This window comes from Macrotis lagotis, chromosome 2, assembly GCF_037893015.1.
Source record: "Macrotis lagotis isolate mMagLag1 chromosome 2, bilby.v1.9.chrom.fasta, whole genome shotgun sequence".
NCBI lineage: Eukaryota > Metazoa > Chordata > Mammalia > Peramelemorphia > Peramelidae > Macrotis > Macrotis lagotis.
The window spans coordinates 163,632,258-163,640,974 of NC_133659.1; positions in this window are offsets into that span (position 1 = coordinate 163,632,258).

The window sequence follows — 8,717 nt, forward strand, 5'->3', positions numbered from 1 at the left end:
GGACATTTAGAGGAAGATTCGAAGGGAGGTCATGAGCCCAACTTTAGGCCTCCAGAACATCCAAGTCTAAAGTGCCGATAGGTAAATGGTGATGCCAAGGAGAGGTACGGAAGGTTTTTCTCGATGTGGTGGATATCTCTCTGAAGAACTTTGAAATCAGTTGGAAAACTTGGGAGATACTGGCACAAGACCGGCTAAAGGTGCTGTGTTCCATGAGCAAAACAGAATTACATTAGCTCAAATGTAGAGACATCTCCACGCGGAATGTTCACATGGACTATTTGTACCTGACTGGTGGTAGAATTTTCTGAGCTCATGTTCACCCGGCTACCTTTTCCAATACCGGTGCTGCTTAATGAGACTGTAGAAAATCATAAAATCTTACTGAATAGGCTCATTTCAGAATTCTGTTATATTATCTCATCTGAAAGTTCACTACAGCAATGCAATTTTTATACACCTTCCTAATCAATTTACAATTTCATCCCACCTCATACCTTTCATGGCTCCTCTTCCTCACACCTTTTCAGTTAAGAAAATTAATAAAAATTAAGGCCATTTTGCCAAAACTCCCTGTTTTCTTTTCATCTTTATCTCATGTTATGGAGTAGAGGAAGATGTCTTCCCCTACTGTTTCTTCCTTCACCCAGTCTTATAAAAAGTCCTCTCTTTACCAAGGCAAATATCTTTTTTTTTAGCTTTTGCAAGGAAAATGGGATGAAGTGGCTTGCCCAAGGCCACACAGCTAGGTAATTATTAAGTGTCTGAGGCCAGATTCAAACTCAGGTACTCCTGACTCCAGGGCCAGTGCTCTATCCACTGAGCCACCTAACCACCCACAAATACCTTTTTACATGCACAAATGATCCAAATCCATCCCATCTTCTCCAGCACATTGCCTCCTCTATTTTTCCCTATTGGCTGCTTCTCTGTTGCCTACAAACATACCCATGTTTACAGCTTCAAAAATCCCACCTTTGATCCCAGCATCCCTACTATCTGTGGTCCTATATCTCTCCTCCCTTTCATGGTTAAACTTGAAAAGGCCATCTACAATTTGTGCCTCCACTTCTCTTTTTTATTCTCTTAATTCTCAATACTCTACTTCTACCCTCACCATTCTCTTTTTTTAAAAAAAATATTTTTTTTATTTTTCCAATTATATGTGAAGATTGTTTAAAACATTCTTTTTTGTAAAGTTTTCTCCTTTCCACCCTTCTCTCCTCCCACCCTAAGATAGCAAGTGATATGAAATAGGTTATGCATACATAATCATGTTAAACATATTTCCATATTAGGCATGCCATGAAAGAAGAATCGAAACAAATGGGAAAACCACAAGAAAAAAAACAAATAACATTTTAAAAAGTGAAAATAATGTGCTTTGATCTGCATTCAGACTCCTGACTGGATGTGGATGGCATTTTCCATCACAAGTCTTTTAGTTGATCATTACACAATGGTTCTGTTACTGTGTATAAGGTTCTCCCACTCACTTCATTGAACAGCAGTTCATATAAGCCCTAAGCTTTTTTGAACCCTGCCTGCTCATCATTTCTTATAGTACAATAATATTCCTTCCATTACATTTAAATACCACAACTTGTTCAGCATTTCCCAATTGATAGACATTTACTCAATTTCTATTTCTTTGCTACCTTCTTTGCTACCCCAAAAAGAACTGCTATGAATATTTTTATATATGTGGTTTTTTAAACTTTGATTTCTTTTTTTTTTTTTTTTTTTTGGTTTTTGTAAGGCAATGGGGTTAAATGACTTTGACTTGCCACAGTTACATAGCTAGGTAATTATTAAGTGTCTGAGGTCACATTTGAATTCAGGTCCTCCTGAGTCCAGGGCTGGGTACTCTATCCACTGCACCACCTAGTTGTCCTCAAAGCTTGTGATTTTTTTTTTGGAATACAGACCTAGTAGTGGAATTGCTGGATCAAAAGATATATATGCACATTCTTATAACATTTTAGATATAGTTCCAAATTGCTCTTTAGAATGCCAACCATAGGGGGCAGCTAGGTGGCGTAGTGAATAGAGTACCCAGCCCTGGACTCAGGAGGACCTGAGTTCAAATGTGGCCTCAGACACTTAATAATTACCTAGCTGTGTGGTCCTGGGCAAGCCACTTACCCCACTGCCTTGCAAAAACCTAAAATAAAATAAAAAAATAGAATGCCAACCATACCATTCAACTGAAATTCCTCTTTCCAAAGAAACCAGTGATCTCTTCATTGTCAATCTTTTATTTCTTTTTTGATTTATTGGGGGGGGGCATTACAAGACAATGGGGTAAGTGGACTTGCCCAAGATCACACAGCAGGTTCTCCTGACTTAAGGGTCAGTGTTCTATCCACTTCAACACTTGGCTGTTCCCCATTGCCCCCATTTTTACCTCTTTGTAGTCTTTGAAATTGTTAATCATCTTCTCCTTCACATTTTCTTTTTTCTAGTTTTTATAGACACTACTCTCTACCAAATTTTCTTCTGTCAGAATTTCTCCTCTGATGCATCTTTATCCAGATCATGCCCACTACCTTGAGTATCCTCCAAACCTCTGTCCTGAGAACTGTTCTCTTCTCCATCTACATTGTTTCATTTGGGGTTCTAATCAGACTCAAAGAATCCAACTATCATCTCTATGCTGATGATTCTTGGATTGGTTTATTTAGCCCTAAGCACTTTCATGACTTCCAGTCTCCATACCAATTAGACATCTCAAATTAGATGTCACTCAAACATCTTAAACTCAATAAGTTTGATATTGAACTTAACAAACTCTTTCCTTTTCCATACTTCCTATAGATAGACATCTAGAGCTATAAATTTTATGTATATATAAATGCATATATATCTATTTATGTCGATCATGATATCACTTCTTTAGATATATATTTACAGATAGTTATTTCCTTCCTTCTCTTCTCTGACCCTGCTACCCACCTACTGCAGGCCTTCATTTCTTCACACCTGAACTATTATTGTAGAGAAGTACACTATTAATGTTTGTGTAACCCCTGTGTAAAGGGTGCCCTTGGCACTTTTCTGGGTCCAGAGAAACTCCCCAGAAATACAGTTTGTCTAATGCCCGTAAGTCTGGGAACATCCTGACAGGGCTGACTCTGAGAATCACGAGATATACCATAAATTTTATCTGAGACTCACCTGATGTTCTTGTTAATCTAATCTTTTGCTGTTTCTTCAATATTCCTGCTCCCTTCTAAAATTGCTCCCCCCCCCAGGTGCAGCTGGAGCTATGAGATAGTAAACTCCACCTGACCTAAGTCTCCCTGGTGCATGACTGTCCTGTACCACAGGAAACATGTTAGACCCTGACCCCCTTCTGTCTTTAATTGGCCTCCTATCTATGCTATGTCACATATGTGCAATGTTCTGACAAGGAAATACATCTGCTATTTCTGCTTCTGTACCCTGCTTGCTCATTATACCCCCACCCCTCAAAATACTATAAAAACTTTGCACATTCTTGGGTTGTTAGATTTGGGCTTAGCCCCTAATAACCCCCAGGTAAATAAAATTCCACTTCTAAATTTCATTTGGTCTCCAAATCGCTTTTTGGGGTACAACAGTAGCACCATTCTTATTGATTGATCTCCCTGCCTCAAGTCTTTCTTCATTATCCTCCACTCACCTGTCAAAGCAATACTTCTAAAGTTCAACTTTGACCATGTCATCCTCCCCACCACCACTACTCCCTATTCAAGAGCTATTTCATTGATTCCCTATCGCCTCCAGGATCAAATAGAAAATCCTCTGACTTTTAAAACCTTTTTTTAACTTGCCCTCTTCCTACCTTTTCAGTCTTCCTTCCTCCACAACTCTATGATCCAGTAGCATTGACCTCCTTATTTTTCTTCCCACAAAGACAGTATTCTGTGAATTTTTACTGGTTGTTCAACTCATTCATGGAAGTTTTTTCTTTCTTATCTTTTTAACTTTACCTCCCTAGTTTCCTTCAAGTCTCAGCTAAAATCTATTATGAGAAGTTTTTCTTGATTTGAAAAGTGAGGGGACTGAGCTTCTAAGTTCAGATGGTCTGTGAAATCTTCTCAGGGAGGGATACATAGCAAAAAGAAAAAAAAATACATGAAGAATGACTAAACATGTTGTGGTATATGATTGTAATAAAATATATATATATATATATATATATATATATTTTAGATTTTTGCAAGGCAAATGGGGTTAAGTGGCTTGCCCAAGGCCACACAGCTAGGTAATTATTAAGTGTGTGAGACCGGATTTGAACCCAGGTCCTCCTGACTCCAAGGCCGGTGCTTTATCCATTACGCCACCTAGCCGCCCCATAATAAAATATTATTATGCTATAAGAAATAACAAACAGGATGCTTTCAGAAAAACCTAGGAAGATTTAAATGAACTGATGCAAAATGAAGAAAATGAGAACATTGTACACAGTAATAGCAATTATTGTAGATTATCAGCAGTGAATGATTTAACTACTCTCAGCCATACAATGAATTAAGACAATTCCAAACAACTTTTAATGAAAAAATGCTATCCAGCACCAAAGAAAGAATTTGTGGAGTTTAAATTCAGATTGAGGGGGACAGCTAGGTGGCACAGTGGATAGAATGCCAGTCCTGGAGTCAGGAGGACCTGATTTCAAATCCGACCTCAGACACTTAATAGTTGCCTAGCTGTGTGACCTTGGGCAAGTCACTTAACCCCATTGCCTTAAAGAAATAAAAATTGTAAAGAATTCAGATTGATGCATACATTTTTACTCTATTATTCTTAGAGTTGTTTTTTTTTTTTAGTATCTGCATTTTCTTTTGCAACTTGGCTAATATGGAAATGTTTTGCAAGACTGTACATGTATAATCATGCCTTCTCAAGGAAGGGGAAAGAGAAAATTTGAAATGCAAGATTTTAAAATATGAATGGTAAAAACTTTTGTTTATATATAATTGAGAAAACAACAAAAGAAAAAGAAAAAAGAGAGAAGAACTAGAGAGCTAACTCTATTTCTCTAGCTTTTTAAAAAATCCCTCCCCTCCACAACCTCCAAGTTACAGCTACTTAGCTTATATCCTTTCCTAATTCTTCTTTACATACCCAGGGCCTAGAACATGTATGTTAGATGGGAAGTTCCTTGAGGGTAGAGACTGTCATTTTTTTTTCATCTTTGCATGAAAAGTCCCAAGCAGTGAAGGGTTCATAGTAGGTAATAAGTACATATCTGTTAAATCATCATTCAACTATACGTGGAGAAGAAAGAGCCAGGGACCCAGGTCTTAAAAGGATATCTTACTCTATCTAGCTAATGAAGAGGAGAGGTGGAGATAGAAAAGACTGAAAGGAAAGGAAATATCAAAGAAAGGAGGATATCAATAGATAGTTAATCCCTTCTTAGTCTGCTTGGAGGAGAAGATCACCACCAGAGAAAGCCATGAGAAAGATCAATTTAATACTATACTTTTCAAAGGGCACTGCAATAAAAACTGGAGATTTTAAAATTACATGAGAACCAGTGCTTACCTTTAGATGTTCAAAGTCAAGTTTGGAAGATTAAAACATAGGTTCGAAAGATGAAATACAGATAAACAAGGTGACTTATAGAAGTACTTAATGTGTCATTTACGATTAAATACAATATAGGAAATCAGAGGACAAAGTGTTCACTCAAGGCAAGAGTAGTCAGGAAATGCTTCATGGGGTGGATGGTGGGGTTAGGGCTAGGGACTCTTAACTTTGCTTTGAAGGAAGAATGGTAACCTCATGTAGCAGACAGAAAAGGTCTAGATTAGAATTCTGGCCCTATTGCTTCCTACCAGTGTGACATTAGACAAATTGGGTAGGCTCCCTGAGTCTCAGTTCTTTTGTCTGTAAAATAGAACTAATAATAATTATGGTACTGTAGCAGGGAGAATTAATTGAAGGAGGGGGTTTACAAGGATTAGTCAGGTGTTCATTTATCAGTGAAGAAATCCCTAAACTCTCTTACTCAGAAGAGTAAGAAAATTTTAATTCACAGATTACTGTAAAAAGTTCCAAATCAATTTACAGAGTTTTTTAGGGAGGTAGCAAGGTAAAGAGGTTGGTTTTTTTTTAAGAAGATAGTCAAGTTTAAACAAAGATGAAAATGAAAGGATGGAAAGTCAGGCTTTTTCAAAAAACTTGTGGAGAGGGATCAGGTGGAGTTATGGGCAGAAATTGGAGGAGTTACAGGTAGGACTGGGAGGAATTATGGACAGGACTGGGAGGAGTTAGGGGCGGGGTCAGGACAGCACTAGGGAGGGACTAAGGAGTGGCTGTCTTAATGCTTGAAGTGGGTGGAGTTTTAGATTAAATTTAAATTCTTAAATTAAGGTTAAGAATTTTGTAGCACTTTAACTGAAGGTATCAGGTTGTCTGGGAGTTAGGGGCTTGTTAACACAAGATAACTTTAAGGAATTTATGATATATGTTAAAAATAACTTGGAGTCAACTAGTTTAGATAGGATTAATATAGCCAAGTATTACTGGGTCAATATAGGAAAGGTTTAACAGTTTCAAAAAATTAGCTATTTTAGCAGATTGTCTGCTAGATAGATTCCTTGCTTATAGGGGTTTGCTTGTAAGGAAATTATTGTAACAATACCGAAAAAGAAAAAGATTATAACATTTGTCTCCTCATACATAAAAGGGGAAAGATTGCAATATATCTCTCTCTGCCCAAAGTTCCCCTTTTCAGTATCACTTTTCAAAGAGCTAGTAACCTCTTTGGGAAATTATTTGGGCAGTTGAGTATAAGATGACTTATAGGGGAAGGAGCCAAGAAGGAGAACAGAAACTGGAGGGGACCAGTTAAGAGACTACTTGAATAGCCTAACTATGAGGACAAAAAAACCTGGAGTAGGTGTGGCCTTGGGAAATAATAATAAGAATAACTGACATTTTAAAAGAAATTTAAGATTTCCAAAGCACTTTATATACACAACATCTTATTAAAGCATCCAGACAACCTCATCAAGGAGGCCCTAGAGATATTAATCACCATTTTACAAATAAAGGAACAGCCCCAGGGAGATCAAGGGACTTTCCCAAATTTTCAAAGCTAGTAAGTGTTAGTCAAATCTTCCTGATTCCAAGAAAAGGAAAGGAAGAGACATTTAACAAATGCTCCAAGATTTCTAACGGAATTCTCAGGTTTTGAACACAAATGGACAGGCAACAATAGGTAACACTGACAAAAAAGGTGAGTGTGGAGAAGTGACTTCCAGTCATAGGTTGGGCAATGACACCACTGGATGTTGTTGTAGCCCCTCCAGGAACATGTTGCCATCTCTCCCTCTCCCCACTTCCTTCCTATAATCTGCACATCTCTGGAATGCATCATGCCCCTCTACCTTCCTTCTTCCTCTTTCATGGGTTGTTTTCCTCATAAGAATGTCAACTTCTTGAGAATAGATCATCTTTTTCCTTTCTTACCACAGTGTCCAGAACATAGTAAGTATTTAATGGTTATTGACCCATTCTCCCCCTACACATTTGAAGTCTCTGGGAATAGAAAGTGCTCAAATGTAGAAAGTACATGTGGTCAAAGGGTAAATTCACAGTTCCTATTTACTGAAGGGCTTTTTTTGTTTTGTTTTGTTTTTTCAAGGCAAAATGGGTTAAGTGGCTTGTCCAAGGCCACACAGCTAGGTAATTATTAAGTGTCTAAGGTTGGATTTGAACTCAGGTACTTCTGACTCCAGGACCAGTGCTCTATCCACTGTACCACCTATCTGCCCCCCCTTTTATTCTTTTTTTCAGGGCTTCAGGAAAGTCCCTTTAGTGTACTCCCTTCTAGCCTCTGAAGGGAAATGCCCTTCTAGAGTCTTAAAACTTCCTTGTATCTGGTGTGACCTTGGCATATCTCTCAGTTCCCAAAGCTGCTACTCTGGGGAACACTTCTGACAAGATTTAGGGGAATTCTAGATGTTCCCATCTTTCAAGTTCAAAAGATCATTACCTGGGGGACTCCATTAACAATATCTGTGGTAATTCCAGATCTTCCTATGTTTCAAGTTCAGAAAGTCATCAGATGGTAAATAGGTGTGGGGAGGAGAGAATTCTCTCTCAAGAGATTTTCACCACTGGATTTAACCACCACTCAAACTCATTAATGCTGCAATGCGTAAGTCAGAACTGGCTTGCTATGTTTATAGATAGGTTTAGATGTGTGTCTGATTCTTGCAAAACATTTCTTGTTCAAGTCATATATCTTCATCCAATGATCAAAATACTTCACTTCTCCCAAAGTGATGAAACTTTGTTTCCTTTTTAGTCTTAATTGATCCCATGATTAGATAAATCTGACTGACTTTTGTGATTACCTTAATTGAGGTGGGAGTAGAAATATCCACTTTCACAAGGATAAATTGTATTTTAGAATTGGTCAGTTTTATGCTGGTGGGAAAATTCAGGATCAATCAGGGCTAAAACTCAAGGGAAAGATCAGTCTCTGATTTGGGAATTAACTGCAAAAGCTTTATAACTGAATTGTGCTGACTGTATGATATCACCAAGGAAGAATGTGATAAGGCAGCCACAAAAGTTAATTTGGTCTTAGGACACATTACCAAAGGTCATGGTCTCACCTTTGTTCAATTCTGGGCAAGTAGGGGAGGTCACCTGAGGACTTTAGGCCTCAATGTGATGTCATATAAGGAGCTGTTGAAGGAACTAGGATTTTT